This window comes from Dendropsophus ebraccatus, chromosome 3 (assembly GCF_027789765.1).
Source record: "Dendropsophus ebraccatus isolate aDenEbr1 chromosome 3, aDenEbr1.pat, whole genome shotgun sequence".
NCBI classification, from domain to species: domain Eukaryota; kingdom Metazoa; phylum Chordata; class Amphibia; order Anura; family Hylidae; genus Dendropsophus; species Dendropsophus ebraccatus.
The window spans coordinates 62,460,883-62,481,316 of record NC_091456.1 but is presented as its reverse complement, the minus strand read 5'-3'; positions in this window follow the sequence as shown (position 1 = coordinate 62,481,316).

The window sequence follows — 20,434 nt, the reverse complement described above, 5'->3', positions numbered from 1 at the left end:
GCAGCTTTATAATAACTCGCTCAGCCCCAGTACAGTCCCTGACTGCCAGACCCGCCAGCCTCCTCCTCATTGGCTGTCCCTGCTGCCTCTGCACACTACGATTGGACAATACCACGCCCCGCCCACTACACGCCCCTCCTTGTTTACACGCGCTGTGTTTTGTCAATGGCCGGTCCAGCTGTGGGCTCTGCGTATGGGACACCCCGGTGTCCTCCCCGGCATCAGCGCCGGTACACACAGGGCGGTCAGCGCGGTATAGTAAACAGATAACGCAGATAATCGCCTCTCTGCCTCCAGGAACACCGCAAATATTATGGGACACTTTAGGCAAACTGGGCTGGTGTTTATAGGAGTTCAACTATTATTACTTATTATAACGATACTGGTATTACACCCAGCCAGGATTACATGGGAGCAGGAGAAATCCCCGGGGAGAAATGGATGGCTGCGAGGGAAAAGAAACCCTGTGTATTATTGTTTTCTATTCATCTCCAGCACATATTTTCCCCAAAACTCAAAGAAATTCCCCTTTAGGACTGATGGTTTCCTTACATATTGGACAAAATTATACATCATGTATTATATAGACAACATTATATTGCTGAATTATCTACCATCCATTCCTTCTTTCTGTCTGACCTATGTCATCTATCTAATATCTATCTAATATCTATCTATCTATCTATCTTCTATCTATCTATCTATCTATCTATCTATCTATCTATCTATCTATCTAATATCTATTTATCTATCTATCTATCTATCTATCTATCTATCTATCTAATATCTATTTATTTATTTATCTATCTTCTATCTATCTATCTAATATCTATTTATTTATTTATCTATCTACTATCTATCTATCTATCTAATATCTATTTATCTATCTATCTAATATCTATTTATTTATTTATCTATCTACTATCTATCTATCTATCTATCTAATATCTATTTATCTATCTATCTATCTATCTATCTATCTATCTAATTATCTATCTAATATCTATCTATCTATCTATCTATCTAGCTCCTGTCTAATATCTATTTATTTATCTATCTATCTAATATCTATCTATCTATCTATCTATCTAGCTCCTGTCTAATATCTATTTATTTATCTATCTATCTATCTATCTATCTCCTATCTATCTATCTATCTATCTATCTATCTATCTATCTAATTATCTATCTAATATCTATCTCCTATCTATCTATCTATCTATCTATCTATCTCCTATCTATCTATCTATCTATCTATCTATCTATCTCCTATCTATCTATCTATCTATCTATCTATCTATCTCCTATCTATCTATCTATCTATCTATCTATCTATCTATCTATCTCCTACCTACCTATCTATCTATCTATCTATCTATCTATCTAATTATCTATCTAATATCTATCTCCTATCTATCTATCTATCTATCTATCTATCTATCTATCTATCTAGCTCGTATCTATCTAATATCTATTTATCAATCAATCTATCTAATATTTATCATCTATCTATCTATCTATCTATCTATCTATCTATCTATCTATCTCCTATCTATCTATCTATCTATCTATCTATCTATCAAATCTCTATTTATCTATGACCATTCATCCCATAACTATGTGTATGGCTACAGTCACATATTACACACAATAACCATACACCATCCTGTTTATTTGACAGTATTACACATAATAAATTCATGTCATATATACATTTACTGCATATATATTCTGCACAATAATATTTCAAGTTGATGAAATTACTATAATCGAGAGAAATATGTGTATGAAATAAATAAATAAATATATATACATATATATATATATATATATATATATATATATATGTGTGTGTGTGTGTGTGTGTGTGTGTGTGTGTGTGTGTGTGTGTATAATATATATATATATATATATATATATATATATATATATATATATATATATATATATATATATATATATATCTTATCGAGACAAAGCAGGGTGATTGTGCGTGGAGAGCTGTTGCCAGCAGTGCAGTACAGGTTTTATAGCCCCACCAGACTGGAAGGTTTACATATAAAGGCAGAGCTAGATTGCTCTATATACAGTCACAACACATAAATAAGATCTGCTTTCCCTAAACTGGAATAACTTTAGATAATCTTTATCTGAGCGAGAGAAAACATTCAGCCCACAATCTTGCTTTGTGTACTGTAAACTTCCATTTAACTGCTCCTTGTACTTGTGTCCTGAGCAGAGCAGAGCCAGCTGGTCACAGCTCTCATCTGTCCCATAACAATGCCTGGCAGTGCCAGCAGCAGGTACACACAGCAGTACACACAGGGAAAACCATGGGCATAATCTTATAGCTTCTCTCCTAGGCTGGCAGCTAGTGACATGGGCTACAACACATTGCCCATGCTTTGATATTATTACATTGCCATGTGTACATCGTTGTAGTCTTCGCTATTTCTTTACTGTGGGACTACAAGTCCCAGTACTCTCTGCTCCCAAATTGTCAACTTTACAATAATACAGAAACATTACCACTACTATGACAGCAGTATAAGAACTTTTGCTCCCTGTTTTCTACATGAATGGATATGCTGTGTATATGAAGTAGTCCAGGTTATATTGCTGCTGGTGGTGTATCCCATGCTTGTGTAAATACACTGTGTAAGTGCTTGTGTTTTTGTGTATAGTGTCAAGAAAAAGTATGTTTAGTATGTGTATAAAGGGAAAGGGGAGAAGATAACCTCAAGGTGAATGTATAGGTTCATTAGGATTGTACAAAACAAACACGTGCCCTGAGAGTGAATTACAGGACACCTCCTTCATTGTGAACATGTAAGTAGCAGAATTCAGGATATATGTGCAAGTATATATCAGTGCCATAGCTATATACTTACCAGATGCTTACACTTGGTAAGATTTACTCCTATTGCTTTAACAACTAACTTTACTTACACAACTCTGTTAGCTACATGTAAGGTAAAACGATGCTTCTTATACTAGTTACTAGATGATGATGATGATGATGATGATGATGATGATGAATAGTAGTATCTGTTCTTCTGTCAAATAAGCCTAAGCTTCAATGGGAAAGAAGCTAACTTGTGTGATTGCAGCCTTCCTTCATTGCTAGTGTAACACATATATACATACATAAATACATATATGTTCTAATGATAAATATGGGGTCCAGCTTTAGAGCATTGTTTATTTAAAAAAAACACACAAAAAGATTTATATTATAATGACATCAAGTCTGCTTTTTTACCGAATTATTATTGATAGAACTAGTATGCAGTATAAAACCACCTTAAGTACAACCCACTTTGTACTGACTTCCGGTAGCCAGAATTTTATGATGAACATGGAACTTTCGGCAGAGTTTTGGCTATAAGACCAGTGGCATGGTGCTGAAGGGCTTGTAAATACCTTCCTAGACATGCTCCTGTTTTTACTTTTAGGGAGAATAAATAGAAGTGGTCATCTGGACAGTGCTGCAGTGGTGACTAGTGACGGTGACAGTGTTCTCACTGTTAACAAGCCTATTCTGCTTTGATTGATGTCCCACTTGGCATGTGAAGTTGGAGACAGTTATGCCAAGTGGTATGTCAATCAAGATAGAGTGGGCATGCCATCGGCAAGGACACTGTGACTAGTCACCACTGCAGCCCCATCCAGATGACTATTGGAGAGAGTTTTATCTCTATAAGATTAACTATGAAATTAATCAGGACAGAATTTTGGACTTATTTAGATTAAACTAAAACATGAAATAATAAGAACACATTAAATATCTACAAATAACAGATATAAATTTAAAAGCACATCAGAAGGTCAATGAAAACATAGGTAAGGGCCCCTGTGTAACTTACGAGGTTCCTTTTCTAATATATATGATGTTTCCAGGAAATTCAAACTGGTTTGGAAGATTCTATAGTGCAGACGGCTAAGAATGATGTGATCCAGGATCAATGTTTTATATGCATTGTCAACAAATATCTAGTACTGTATATATTCTGCATTTGAATGTCCGAATAAAAAATATGCTCCAAGCACAGTTGGCATTCTGCATAATGTGGTAAAACTAATGCCTGTATAGTCACAGACGTTCCAGCACTTATTTGCTATCTTCTCTTTATTAACCCATAATATAGAGCAGAATGTTTCGGCCCATAAAAACCTTTTCCAACTGCCTTCCAAAGTAAACCAAACATATAGCTGCCATTCATTATTATAGGAAACAATTGATTTGCATTAAGATCTGCAGTGACCTCTATGCAGTTTGTCAGTAGCTTTAATGTTTGTAGAAATAGAATTGCAAACTGAGTCTATTTTACAGAAAGATATGAGCAGTTTCAATACTTCAGATATTACATCATATTAGAAGCAGGGGAAAGTCCCATTTCTCTTGATCTATACCAACATATCACAAGCTGCTCGGACCCCAGCACCCGAATGAGCCCTCATCAATTTATTGTGAATATTAGGGGCCTCTTATACAGACTAATGGCATAGTTATTGAATTTCTCTATTTCATGGTGCACTTTCATAAACGAAAACAATTTACCTATGTTTGTGATCTAGTTGCTCTGTTTTTTATTCTACCAAGGTTTCTAAACTTTTTTTTTTTCCGATTGGATGGATGGAATTATTTTCACTAGATATGATTTCTGATCATAATCTCCTCAATAGACTCTCTTAATAAATTTGTATTCATTTGTATTCCACTTTCACTGATCACTTTTCACATAAATGAATACTGGAACCTGTCAGAGGTATTTACTGGCTCTGTTATTTAGGTATTGATGGCCACTATTGAGAAGTACAGAATAAGTACAGAATACCATTCCTGTCAACCTGCAAAGATCTGTAGTACGTAATTGTAACTATAAAGTCATTCCAAGCTGAACTGAAATTCACACAGAGCAACATCTAAGTCTCCATTGACCAATCTGATGGTTTGATAAAGGGATATTCTGGTTTGTGAACCTTAGTCCCTTTGGTCCACTCCTAGTCTGGTACCTTTCCTGTACAGGCCGCTTACTCTGTATTATATATAGTATACACACCCACCGGTCCTTCATACATCACAGGAGTAACGTACAACCCTCGCAGATACATATAAAACTACTTAACTAATAACATAAAGATGACAAGAAAATATGGAACAAAATCTGGTATAATTTGCCAACAACAACCAATCACAGCTCAGCTTTTACTTTAGCAGAGCTCATTAGGATATGAAAACTGAGCTCTGATTGGTTGCTATAGGTAAATTACGCCAATTTTTGTTAAAAAATCTGGGCTATTATCCATTAATTTCCATCAAACTGCCCCTGCCCACTGTCACCGCCGATGGCTGCAGCCCCAAACTGCATGACATTTCCTATGCTGACTAGGTGCAAGGCCCATCAGGGGTAAAGGGAGGTCCAAGAAAAGAAGCCACAGGTCATAATGGCAGGTATGCATGACAGTGGGGTCTCGCCTCCCAATGCCGTGTGGGAGGTTAAGGGGAATGTGTGGGAGCATGGGCAGGCAATTCCTGCTAGTAGAGCCCTTTCAGGGGCAACTAGGCCATTACCTGGTCTTGGCCTTGACTAGAGAATCAGCATTGATGGATCGAGCCAGATCTCATGACTCTTTCTTTATACCCTGGTCTTTTCAATGTGTGAGATATTGCTAAGACCCCTGTATTCTTCTGGAATTGAGAATTTGTGGGTGAATTCACAGATGGTGTAACAGCAGGCAGATATTTCTTCTTCAACAGGGATCTATGCAACACATTAGAATTTATGACCTCTAGAACCATGAATGGATCAATTTAACAAGCGTATCACAAAAAGAATGGACCCTGCATTGCACCAAATATTAAGGGTGCTCAGTATAATAACATATGACTTTCGTTATAACGTTATAACTTTCAAGATCTAAATCAACAGTAGATGGAAATAAAGCAAGTTTGCATATACATTTTTTTAGTTGTTCTTATCATGCCGTAAAACAAAGCTGTACTTACCAGAAATCCAGGTCCAGTCTCCTAAAGGCAGGTTTTTAGACTTGTGCTGGTTGTAAAAAAACAGACTAAACACAGGAATTCTGGCCAGTATAGAGAGTCACGGCTCAATGTGTCCATCAATCACATGACTGGCTTCTCTGTGAGCAGATGGATCGGGATACACAGGACTTCCTGTTTTCTGACTGTTTCCTGTTTTTTGAGGGGAAACAAAAAGAAAACAGGAAGTGCCTTGTTTTCCATGATAAGTAAAAAAAAAAAAATGAATGTAAATTGCAAACTTGCTTTATATCACATCTACTGTTGATTTAGATTTTGAAAGTTATAACGACAGCAACACTTTAACTTTAATAATTCACACAAAAAAAAGACATGTCATATGCAAAAGACTGCCAAACCGAGATGATTATGGAAAAAATGTTTATCGGATAATCACAGTAACATAAAACACACTGACAAATCCAAATAAAAGCTTTTCAAACAGTAATACTTCCAGCAGGGCCCATTATCACAATATGAACAGAACCCAGAACCTATCGATATATCTAATAGCGAACCAAATTCTGAATGTGGAATGCTATTGATGGAATGATAGAATAATGTGGAGAGTCTTTTGTGCATATGGAATGTCTTTTTCTTGGCGTGGATTATGGATCAATATAATGAGGAGCTAATTTCTTTGATGAGACCTTTAAGTGGAGATTTTGATTTGATTGTGATTATCAGGCTTTATCACTTATGGCAAATCCACTCGTACAGAGATATCTTTTATCAGCTTAGTTTTCTTGGAGGTTCTTAAGACAATATCCATATGATTACGGCCAGAACCAGTACTAGAAATGCATGATGAATGTGAAAACCATAATTACAGAAAAATGATACCGTATGAACAACTATGACGCTTGTTTAATGGACACTTAGTAAGAGACAGGTACATCACCCAATTAGTCTCACACATAACAATGTCATTTCTGGGTTACAGCCTGGAGAAGTAAATTACTTAGTGCCTAAGGGCCCGTTCACACAACAGAATCGGCGGAGACTTCGCTCAGAACCCCTGCCTGCGGACTCCTGTGCCGAATCCTGTCTGCTATCTTTTTTCAATGGGAGGCCTTGCGTGCCTCCGCTCCTCTGCCAAATGCTTAACATGTGAATTCTTTGAGCGGAGAGTGGAGGCACACAAGGCCTCCCATTGAAAGAGATAGCAGATGGGATTTGGAGTCCGCAGGCGGAGTTTGCGAGCGGAATCTCAGCACAGATTCTGTAGTGTGAATGGGCCCTTACAAAGAGACCTCACAAATTAAACCCTCTGTCTGACATAATAACCCCAGACATGCCATGTCATTTGAAAATTCATTTGGTAAAAAGATCAGCAAGTTTCTTTGAGGGAAATTTTTTCAACATAATCAAATAATACATTTTACTGAGAAGATCAACCACCACCCAAATTATAGTTTTACCCTGAGAGGCAGGAAGATTGGTCATGAAGTACATTGAGATGTGGGTTCAGGGACGTTTAGGGACAGGCAGAGGACAGAGCTCACTAGCAGGACAAGTTCTGGGAACTTTACCTTGAGCACACGTTTCCCCGGCTGTGACATAGGATCCCACGCCTCAGGACATGGAGGACAACCAATAATTCCAGGCCACTAACCTCTTTGTGCTAGCCACTCTAGGATGCCCAGATAGTCCAGAATAATGCAATTCCCTCAGTAAGTGTAAACAAAATTGAGGGGGACAGATTTTTTTTAGACTGGCATGTGTCTTCAGGTACCATTTCCCGGTGAGCTTTAATTTCAATTGTCTAGTATAATAGCAGAGACAGTTATCTCATTGGACAGAATGGGCAAAGGATCCTTCTGAGAGAAGTGGCTAGCACAAAAGCTTCCAGATGGAGCATCTGCTTTAACATTTTTAGTAACAATAAAGTTAAACCAGTGCCCATCGTGCTTTTGGTAGGCTTAACCCTTTGTTAGATTCTAAAAAGGTATCGTTTTTATGATATGTGGGGACTGTGACCAGGTGTGCTGGTCACCTTAGAGGAAGTAGCACCACTTGAAGGCCCACTTTACGGTTTCCCTCATTATAATTTTGCTTAGCAGGATAAAACTCAGACATGTCCACCTCTACAATGAATAGTTTAAAATGATCAAGTTATATCAGGACGGGAGCTTTACCATAACACTGTTTAAGTCTCTAAGAGGCCCCCAAGGCCACAGGCTGAGAAATATTGAGGTCTGCCTGTCCCCCCATCTTGGTTAAATTAGTCAACGGTGGTACCAAGACAGAAAGGTTACAGATAAACTTGCAATTCACTAGTAATTCACAAATTTTAAATACGTAGATATACGTAAGATGTCATTACGCAGCCGTGACGAAGTGCCGGATAGGCTTGAAACAGCTGTTGCTGTAACGCTTATGGCGTCCTCTCATTAACCTGTCTGTACACCTGTTTATATGTACTGAATAAAGAAACAAGGAAGACTTCAAGTGGTGAGTGCCATGTCTATGCTCTCTTTATGAATTTGTCCTCTTTAAAATATCTCTAGGAGAGGTTTATGCATCCCTATCACTATTAAAAGGGTTATCCAGCAAAAATCTTTTTCTTTCAGATCAAGTGGTTTCAGTAAGTTATATAGATTTGTAATTTACTTCTATTAAAATATTTAAAAAAATCTCAAGTATTCCAGTATTTATTAGCTGCTGTACAGTAAGTCCTGCAGGAAATGTTTTCTTTACAGTCTGACACAGTGCTCTCTGCTGCCACCTCTGTCCAAGACAGGAACTATCCAGAGCAGGAGAGGTTTTCTATGGAGATTTGCTGCTGCTCTGGACAGATCTTGTCTCAGACAAAGATAGCAGCAGAGAGTACTGTGTAAGACTAAAAAGAATACACCACTTCCTGCAGGACATACAGCAGCTGATAAGGATAGGAAGACTTATGAGTTTTTAAAAGAAGAAAATTACAAATCTATATAACTTTCTGAAACCAGTTGATTTGAAAGAAAAATCTTTTCCCTGGATAACTCCTTTAACCCCTTTAACCAGAAGGCCGCTATAAAGTTGGTCATAGATGACATTATTGTTTACATGGGACCTTGGTGGGAGTCATCAATAGTATCATATGTTACCAGGGAAAACTAGTTATTTAATTTTTTGAATACAAGTCAAGTCAGTAATCATTTATATGAGATATTCTCTTAATGTCTTTTGCACTCCACACAGTAATTGATGCTAAAGGTGTCTGAAGTACCCACAACCCTCTCTCACCTCAGAAATAAAGATGGCTATAGACAGGAGATATTTATCAGCAGATAACTGGCAGTGTATTTTGGTAGCATTTGACATGTCCCACAAATGTGTACTAAATTTTGATTGTTGAGGTCTGGGTATTCAGACCCACGCTGACCATCAAAAAGAGCTGGGAGAAATTAGTAAAGTTGGACAACATTTATCTCACATGCATAACTATAGATGTAGCAATGGCTAACAGACATGCATTCATGTCTTAACCCGTCACAGCAATGTTTTGTATCTGGTTAAAGGAGAAGTCCGGCAAAATTTTTTATTAAAGTATTGTATTGCTCCCCAAAAGTTATACAAATCACCAGTATACACTTATTATAGGAAATGCACATACAGAGCTTTTTTCTACTGCATCAAGGCTTTACTTCCTGGATAAAATGGTGATGTCACGACCCGACTCCCAGAGCTGTGTGGGCTGTGGCTGCTGGAGAGGATGATGGCAGAGGGAAGCTCAGTATCCCTCTAGTGCCCTGTGTCCCTCAATGTCCCCCTGCCATCATCCCCAGCAGCCACAGCCCTGGGAGTCGGGTCGTGACGTCACCATTTTATCCAGGAAGTGAAGCCTTGATGCAGTAGTAAGTGCAGGGAAAAAAGTACTTTATAAGCATAATGTATGTGTATATCGGTAACTTGAAGTAACTTTTGGGGTGCAATACAATACTTTAATAAAAATATTCACCCAGAAATTAGTGTAAATGTTAAACTCTGGTTTGTTTAAGGGTCGTATTACACGTGACAATCATTGTTCGAAAAATCATTAGATTGTTCGGATTTAAAAAATAATCATTTTGTGTAATAGCAGGCAACGATTAAATAATTGATCGTTTGATAGAATCTGCACCTATTTTCATTGTTGATCATTCACAAATCGTTCAAACATCATTCGGTGTAATAACCCGCTGTTCGGTCGTTCCCTGGTCTATCAGTGTAACGCCTGGAGTAGTGGATCCACTGGGCCGTCACCAGCGATGGCACTAACCTCACCAGGGAGCGGAGTCTAAGGGGCCACTGGTTTTCACCAGAGCCCGCCGCAAGGCGGGATGGACTTGCTGCGGCAGGCGACCCCAGGTCGCTACCCCTGGCTTGGTTGCTAGTGACGGCAGGCGAGGCGTGGCAGGAGCAGTAGGCAGGAGATAGTGCAGGCAGAGGATAGTAGACGTGCTCGCAGGTGGCGGACAGGACCCAGGAACAATGGGAAGGCAGCGGGCAAGGACTAGGGACAAGGACTGAAGACAGGAACAAGGGACAAGGACTAAGGTCAGGAACAACAGGGGGCTGGGCCAAACGCTATGGGAAGCATGTAGAGGCTCCAACACCTGTAGTGGGGCAGGGCTGGAACTTATAGGGGAGTGACTGACATGTGGACCAATTAGGAGCGCACTGCCCCTTTAAATCTGAGACAGCCGGCGCGCGCGCGCCCTAGGAAGCGGGGACGCGCGCGCGGCCGGCACAGTGATAGACAGGAGCGGAGGAGAGGTGAGGCGCCCCCAGGGGCCGAACTAGCAGCAGCGCCGAGTCCCTGCACAAGGACCCCGGCGGCTGCATGGGGCAGGAGGAGGTCGCGGCGACGGCCCGGAACACGGGATGCCGCCGCGGCCGTGACAATCAGCCAGGAAAGGAGGCGCGCAAGAACACCTGTAACGATCGCCCTGTGTAATAGGGTGAACAATTTAAGATTGTTTTTCATAGAGGTCGTTTGAGATCGTTTATCGTTATTCGCCGAAAAATGATCCAGTGTAATACCACCCTAAGGTGTTATGATACTTCACTCCTGAAGTTGGTATAAGTTACTATCCTAACGCACTAGGGATCAAGATAAGGCTTGCTCCATCTGTATCTTAAGTGTAACTGGTAATGATTCAACAGGTAATACAATCTGAGCCACACAAAATGTTCCACAATGCATCAGCATTAGTGTTTTGATCACAGTGGGTAATCAGGGAAGAAAAAATATTATTGGGAGTAGGTGACATTTATTTTTCTAGGAACGTGACAATTATCACTGATTCTATCATTGCACAACATGGTGTGCACAATATCTCCTGGGTCACAGAGTGTAAGCACACCCTAACATCAGTTTAGGGATACTATAATCATCACTATATTGTGTTTACCAGCCAACTAGTAATTGAGATAAAGTAACATGCTCAAGGTCACCAGTAGCTGTTTTATAAATCCATGAATTCAAAGCACTATAACCATAGCTTTGGTTGATGTGAGTAACATACAGCAGATAAATTCATGTTTTGCCTTTTTAACCGAAGAAATTGTTGCATTACATGTATATTTCTTAATTGTAGCCTGCAATATATTTGATCTTTTTTTTCTCTCTTTGCTTACACAACAAACACTCTTCAGAAGGACACTGGGAGGACACAGCAGCAGAACAACACCCAAAACAATCACTTCTAAAGTGACTGCCTTTCAGAATCATTTGTCCTTTCTGACCTCTGTGTTTATTGTAAGAGGAGACATGAAACAAGTGTATCTCCTGATGTCCATAAGATTGCCCGCCCTGAACAGCTACTGTTTGACTCCCCAGGCAGCATGACCAAGCATGGAATGCCATCACCTCCGAAGGGCAATGGGGGGAAACTGAATGTCACTGATGCCCTTTTACCTAAGAAGAAGGATAGCAGGAGGAAAACACATCCTAATCGGCTTGAAAACTGATTCCAAATAACTGTCCAAACATGGTGCAATTCATTATTGTAAATGACAGAACAGTTAGCAGACTGTTTACCTTCTCTCCAGGAATAAGAAATGTCCGGACGTGGCATGGAGCTGTTTTTTTGTTATTTTTTTTTACTGTAAACGATACGACCAGCTAAGACCTAATACTTACCATGAAAGGCTAGGCTAGGTTCACAAAACTGTCTTTGTGGATGTCCACCATTTTGAGGTCGAACGGCCAAAAAACCGTTGTGTGAACCTAGCCAAAAATTGACAGGAATCCAAATGACAACTTGAGCCGGTAAGTACTTCAGTTGTCACCTTCTGTCAATATTTTCAGAAAGAATTATACAGTTACATCTCATTATAATAAAGTTGGGTATTACCAGTATAGCTACTAGCATAAAGTTTAGCTTCCATCTTTCCTAGACTTCTAGAAATTAATGTATAATACCTACATAATAAGTATAACCCAAATTACCAGAAAAGTCAAATATAAGTATTTTTAACTAAATGTCACAATTTTTTTCCAAGGAAATACTGCCTATAAGACCTCCTGGACCAGCTTGGCCTCTGTATGAAGACCCAATACTGCCCAAGAGCCTCTTTAACAAATATGCATAGGTAGACCCAAGTATTTCACTGAACACCACAATTGGTCATAATCACTTCAGGCAGGTCCTCATCCCAACACTGGAGGGTGGGGGGGATTCCACTCTTTGGCCACTGGAGCCTGTATTGAGAATGTCATCCTGATTCCATAGTGAATTATACTTATCCATGGTCAATTTATGGTTGGTGCTTTCATTGTATTGGGTCGAAACTAATTATCTGGCATGCAATGTGGTTGTAACTTTTTAGTTGTGAAAATAAAATGATTATTTTTATGGGAATAATATGCTCTTGTGTCTTCTTAGTATACCAAATTTGCATAAGTTCAGAAAACAATCAAAACCTGTACTGTGTTTTGGGATAGTTTTTTTCTCTTTCATAAGCTCTTTCATAATCGTGCGGCATTTGATTACCGGTGACTGCAAAAGTTAGATGCAGCCCTAAGGCTGCCTGGAAAACTGCCTGTGGCTGTTTCCATATTTTCCAGGACTCCGTATCGGGCTGCATCCAACTTCTTCAGCCACTGGTAATCATATGCCACGCGTCAGGTTTGTATGAACCCTAGCATGCTCAGGTTTGCTCCTCTCTTAATTTATATTGTTTGGGTAAAATAGACAATGTCCCCTAAAGAGAGTGATATAAGCAAACCCTGACAAAACCACTAGGGACCCATAATATTCCTCTATCACATGAAAATATGAATGTAGGCATACTGCAATTTTTTGTGTGAACTATGTTTACATATTATGTAACATTCCCCAACAGGGGCGGAACAGGGGTGCAGACTCAGGGTCTGCTTAATTCATCGTTTTTCTTTGAGCTCTGAGCTGGCGTAGGTTTCCTTACCGCACACACTGGTGCGCACGGGATTTATGTAGAGGCAATGTGCGGGGAGCTGCGGGGACATTTTTAAGCTTAGCGCAGAAAGCACCGGACTTAATAAATGTTCCCCATAGTGTACAAACCAGACGGAATTTCTAGCGGGCGCAATTTCTGCTATGCCCAATAAAACATCTGTTAGGTGATGGTTTGTCTGCCAAGCCTAACTCAATACCAAAAAAGCTGAGAACAGAGGGCATGTTGACACTATTCCCACCATGGTCTTAACAAGATGCATGATTATAAGTAAGGGGGGGGCTCCTTCAAAGGCTTCTTGTCTGTTGGTTAAAATAAACTGCCTCTACTTAAGGTAAATTGTACTGATAAGAACACTTCAGAAATGGGGCAAACAGGCAGAGGAACAAGCTCATTCCACTTTTTGTTTAGCTTATAACATTGTTATTGTCGGATACTACACACCTTTCTAGATTGTTCTTTTCTCTGAAATGTTTTAGAACACATACACAGTTTATAGACAATACTTCTAAAGGCTTAGAAGGTCACTTGTAAAATTCTTCCTTATGATACATCATACCTTTCTTCTCCATATGCAGAAGTACAGCGAGATATTTACTTTCAACATTGGCCAAGCGTTTATGTCAGGCCAGCGATGCAAAGGTGCTAATCCAAATCTTACTGTGCTTGAAAGCCGACTGTTCACATTTCATTCTCCAACCTTTGATTTTCTTTATTGTCTTGAAAAGACTGTGTTGATAGGGTCATCTCTACTTAAGGATGCACTTTCTGAATGGGATACAGATGGGAAATTAATCACGCCAAATGGTAATACATTTTGTGGTTTGTTTGCTTAGTATTTTGTTGAACTTTACAAATTGTACAAAAGTGGAGACTGAAGACAGAAAAATACCAAGGCAAACAAAGACGTTAACAGATAATGTACTAGCACTAAAGCTGCAATGGAAAGATGGATGCATCAATGGCTTAGCATGCTCAGTCATTAGATAATTGTTATTGGGGAAAAAAACTATTATTTGTGTGGTAATGCATTTTAAAGTACAAGAAATTCCCACAATCTTATGAGTGACATATCCTAGATTCCAAGTTATTTTGTTCTCAGCAGTTTCCTTTATGAAACTAGACAATACTGTCTATCAATTAAATTGATCACTTTTTTAAAAGTAGTTGAAGTGATCATTTTGGCCACATTTAGGCATATATTACAACGGCAGAGGAAATGTTACATAAATATCAATATAATACACATACAGAGGGTGTCTGGGGCAGGAGCCCCATCTGTGCCATATCTGGGTAAATGGACAGGGGTTGCCAGCATAAGACAATACCTTTAGGGTACGTTCACACTGAGTAAATCAGGAGACATTCCCCCCCCCCCCACACACACTGCCTCAGTGTCCCATAGCCTGTCTATGGGAGAGCTTGCGAGCCTCCTCTGCTGCCACTCTCCGCTCAAAGAATTTACATGTCAATTCTATGAGCGGAGAGCAGCGGCAGTGGAGGCGCACAAGCTCTCCTATAGACAGGCTATAGCACACAGAGGCAGGCGGGATTAACTCTCCGCCGCAAAATTCTGCCTGATTTACTCAGTGTGAACATACCCTTACAATGGCACTTCTATTGTAAAATGGAAATGCGGATTCATAAATGGTGTCCTAAAATCAGCCGTAAAACTAGGAATAAAACCAGACTAGAAGGCAATGTAGTGATGCTCCATGTGGGATAAATGTGGGCACCTTCTACACATTTTTCTCTTCCATATTTGCCTGGCATACTTTACATCAGTGCTTCTCAAACTGTGAGGCGCCCCCTAGTTGTTGGTGAGGCCCAGCTGGGGAGGCAGTTTGCACAAAAGTTACTATGATCTGCACAGTCCTTTTGCTGTTTGCAACTATCTACATTTTAGCAACATTATTACTTGCTTTATTAGAATCTAGAGCTTGGGAATGGTAGCCCAAGCATTATTTTCAGCTTTTAAATGATTTTTAACCACAGATGGTGAGGCCCAGGCATCCTCTTGGTCAGTCTGGTGAGGCCCAGGCATTGCCTTGGTCCGTTGGGTGAGGCTCCAGTAGAAAAAGTTTGAGAAGCACTGCTTTACATCAATAATTTACAGCAAAAATGGTGCCTTTAAGGAGGTGTAAAAAGTATCTAAAACATATAGTAAATTTGGGGCAAAATGTATCTTATTAATCATTCTTTGTTAATATTATAGTATTACACACAGAGTCTTTACTGGCTTGCCTTCTTACTATACGTCATCCTTGCGTCATCTCTTCTACAGTTAAGCCACACACATACACCCCACCATACACATTCTTCCAACGCTCCATGGTCCAGGTCTAGTGCTCATACAGTCTTTGTAGGTGCTTTTGACAATGGAGTCAGCACTGGCACTTTGACCTCTCTGTGGCCCCATACAAAACAAGCCACAATGTTCTGCATGTTATCTTTACAACAGAAGAAGCAGAACTTTTTCAGCAATTTGTGCTACAGTATCTTTTATGTTATTCCCCAACCATAGAGTCTTAGTCACCGATTACTCTTTCACAGGTTCAACATTTGTCATTGGGGGACCATGGAGCACAACTGGTACAATATAATATGGGGTTGTGGGTTTTCCCTTTTTTAAGCTTCTGCATTAGAATAACGAATAGTACATACATGTGTCCCCTTTTATCCCACCTAAAAAGGCATTTAAAAAATGCATTAAAGGGGTTATTAAGGATTAGAAAAACATAGCAGCTTCCTTCCAGAAAACAGCGCCCCAGTTTGTATATAGTATTGCAGCATAGTTTCATTGACGTGAATGGATGCAAGTTGTTAAACCACACACAACAAGGATGGGTGTGGCGCTGATTTTGGAAGAAAATTACAGCAAAGCCCCTGCTCTAACTATTAAAAGCAGAGAATCCTGTTATCCTCGTGGTTTAACTCCTTAGATTCTGTGGTAAAATTGTGATTGTGGCGTTTAAGTGGTTTCTGGCCTTCTGTCACCCCATCAGCATCAGGGTGATGCAATCACTGGGAGGCAGACTATTTTCTGTAGCAGCAGGGGGCAGGTATGCCATGTATTTGTACCTACTTGGTTTTATCTCTGCAAAGGCCAGGTCACATAATATAATGCACTGTACTACTAGTATAGTGCAGTTTATCTTGACAGGATGATAAACCGCACTATACTAGTAGTACAGTGTATTATATTAGTGATCAAAAGATTGCATTTCAAAGTCCCTTTGTGGGACTGATAAAAAGTAAAACAAAAATTTACAAAAATATAATCATATTAAATATTTTTTTTAAAAATCACTCTAACCCACCCCACTCCCCAAAAAATACTACACAGTTTCTGCTTATAAAATATTTTTATATAAAGCATAGAAAGTAAAAACATACACATGTCCACGTGTCACATATTATTACACTCGTAACAACCTAAACTATATTATTATCTCATTATTTAACCCACATGGTGTGAATACTAAAAAAATAAAAATGAAAACACTACTGTCATGAATGTGCCTGTGCCGAACTCCGTGTGCCCCTTGGCTCGTGCTGCGCGCCTGAGATGGCGCTGATATTCAGTGTTTTTGTATGTTTGTGCAGTGTCCTGAACCTTGTCTGAACACTGCTCTATTTTCTTCTGTGTGTTCAGCCACACCCGCTTTGCCTGAGATACTCCTGGCCACTCCGGAGTTAACTCTGATGCTGGTTAGCTAGTCTGATAGACTGTTCTCTCTGCCAGTCAGGTTGCTCTTGCCCCAGGTGTTCTGAGGAGATTAGGGGTCTGGTCCAATCAGCTCCTGCACTGGACCTCTGGTCTCCTATAAAGTGTCTGCCAGCCTGCCTCTCACTGCCGGATATTGAGCTTGTCTCTGCCTGGTTCTGTTTCTCTTGCTCTGTTTATTCTGACCCCTTTGCCTGTGTTTCTGACCATTCCTGCTAGCTGCCTGCCCCTGACCATATTGCCTGTTTATTGACCTTGCTTTTGGATTGTGATTCTGTACTGTGCTGCCTGATTGTTGTGACCCGGACTGTGGACTATTCTTTATTGTGTTTTGTCTGTCTGTCTTGTCTTTGTGTCCCACCTAGCCAGTGCAGGGACCGCCGCCCAGTTGCTTGCCGCCATCTTAGGGCGGATTGTGGCAAATAGGTAGAGGACAGTGGGCGGGGCTAAGCTTAGGGCTCACTGTCTTGTATTGTCCTGCTGTCCGGTTCCTGACAACTACACCAGAATTGCTCTGTTTTGTTATTTGCCTCTAAAAATAGGAAAAGAAAGCAATCAAAGCATCATATGTACCTTAAAACTTATCCTGCAAAAAACAAGCCCTCCTGTAGGTATATCAACTAAAAAAAGTTATGGCCTTTGGAAGGTGACAGTGAAAATGTAAAAGTAAAACGTAATGAGAGCAAGTAGTTTAATAACATAAGATACATACACATAAATGTATCATTGCTGAAACCATTCTTCACCCCTGTCTCCCTCCTCTACAAAAGTGTAGTCTTCTGCCCACCAATCCCTGCAAAAGGGTCACAGTGATAGTTTTCCCAGTGCTACCTTCTCCATATGTTAGTAGGCTACTGTTCTACTTTCCAATGTGTCAGAGGTCTAATGGTTGCACTGCCCCTCCACAAACACACACTTTAGCAGGAGGCTACACTGCCTCTCCTCAGACATGACTGAATGTCTTTTCCAGATAACAAATAATAGGGTTTCAATTATGTAGAAAAGTGTCATCCTCCCTGCCACTATGTACGACAGCCTCATTGACAACAAAGACCTGGTCACTTCAGCTGTAAATATTTTCCCAATAGCTGGGCTGAAAATGAACTTCTACCAGTGTGGCTGTGGATTCCCAATACTAGCCAATGATCTGCTCATTGAGTCACACTGCGGGGGTCCCGATCGGTAAGTGACAGGGGACTCCCCCTGTCACTTACACTTAAACGCCATGGCCGCACAGAGATCACTGCAGCTTGTCATTAATGGTGAGGCGCCGGCCCCCACCTGCTATGAAGCGCGCTCCGCTCCGGAACGCACTTCATAGCTCAGGAAGTACCATACACCCAGGGTTGTCTGGGCACAGACTTCCAGGGCGTATCGGTACGTCCTAGGTAGTCTAAGGGTTAATGAATAGCGGCCGCACAAAACTGACATGTCAGTTTTCCGTGTGGCCAGTTGGAATCCCGGCCAGAGTGTATACTATGTGTATACACTCCTGCCAGGATTCCCTCTGACTTCTATGGCAATCTATCTTTTGTATTAATAATACAACAATACAATAATAATTGCAATTTGCAACAACGGACATTGTCCACAAGTACAGGATCTGCAACAGATCTGCAGCAGATTTGATGGCGCAGATTGGAAGTTGCAGATTCAAAGCAAATCTTCAAATCTGCACCATCATGTTCACACAACGTATATTTTCGTAAAAGTACGGCCATGGTTGCCAACTGTAACCATGGCCGGGATTATTACGAAAATATACGTTACCTTGCTGTCTATGGAATCCCGGCCTGAGCGTATACAAATAGTATACGCTCTGGCCAGGATCTCTAGCGGCACCGCATACAACTGATATGTCAGTTCTCTGCGGCCGCTATTCATTGAATATTGGCCGCAGAAAACCTTGTCAGTGCATGAAATGGCCCAGAACGGTATTTATTGTCAGGCGTCTGGAAATGTATTGTTGCTATTGGCAACCTTAGACAGTCTGTATTAGGGTATAAACCCACACACCGTATATGCAGCAGATATGCAACAAATACGCAGCAGATTTGTTGGTACAGATTTGATGCTGTGTTCAGTTATTTAGATCTAATCTGCTGCGATTTTGCTGCGATTCTGCTGCGAGTTTGCTGCGTATCGCAGCAGTAAATACGCTGCATATACGGTGTGTGGGTTTATACCCTTAGGGCCTAAGTATTTGCTGCTCTTCCTTAGTTCTCTTGTAGTGGTATTGTTTTCTGCTATGTTTTTATTTAAAATGTTGTTATGTATTAATCTCTAATGAGACAAGTGTTGAGCTTGATGAGTGCTCCTCCCCTGCAACCTATCACACTCTAGTGATTGGCCAGGGGAAAGCTAGCTCCCCCCACCTTTTACCCAAAAGGGCTGTGCGGTCTTGTCAGTGACAGTTGGTAGTCTGGCATTGTCAGAGTCACATCTAACCTCCCTACGTCACCTCAGTAATCCTGTCAGACTCCATCTTCAACCCCCTAACCTGTTTCCAGGACTAATACGTGTCTTCTAAGTCTCAGCAGGACATCCTCTGTATATATTAGTGCCTGCTGTCGAATTGGTGAAGTGATAGAGGGTCTCCCATTCACCGTCCACATCTTCCTGGCTTCCAAGTCAGTGTGTCCATGCGTCTTCCTCCTACATGATAGCGAGCGTCGACAGCGTCAAGTCTCTTCAGTAACTTCAAGTACCTATTCACACGTACCTTATAAAGGTAGAAAGTTATAAAGTCTCTGGAACAGGTCTGTCTCTTTGAAATCCTATTTATCCACCAAGTCTAAGCTATAGTAACCAAGTTAACCCTCCCCCTGAAGCTAAGGACTCTGATCAAGCCAACAGTTTGCCATCATCAGATGCTCCTGTATTGGATTGTATATAGTTATCCTTCAAGTAAAGTCTTGATATACTTTTACCGCTATTGTGTGAAGACTTTTATCAAAAATTATATGTCCCTGCGTGTATGCTAAAGAAGACAAGGGCCCCAGCACCCTCGGACCCCACCGTGACAGGAAGGTTTCAGAAGGTGAGCCCTAAGGTTGCACTACACCACCCAGCAACACAATACCCTCAGCATATTACCATAATACCACCAAAAGGACATGATAATTTTTCTTGGCGTCACGCATAGGACATTATATGCACGCTCCATAGTGTCCAGTGGAGAGTTCTGATGTGGGCTCACACAGATGCACCCGCATCAGAACTCTGCGACCGGGTCACAGAATGGCCGGTCTCTT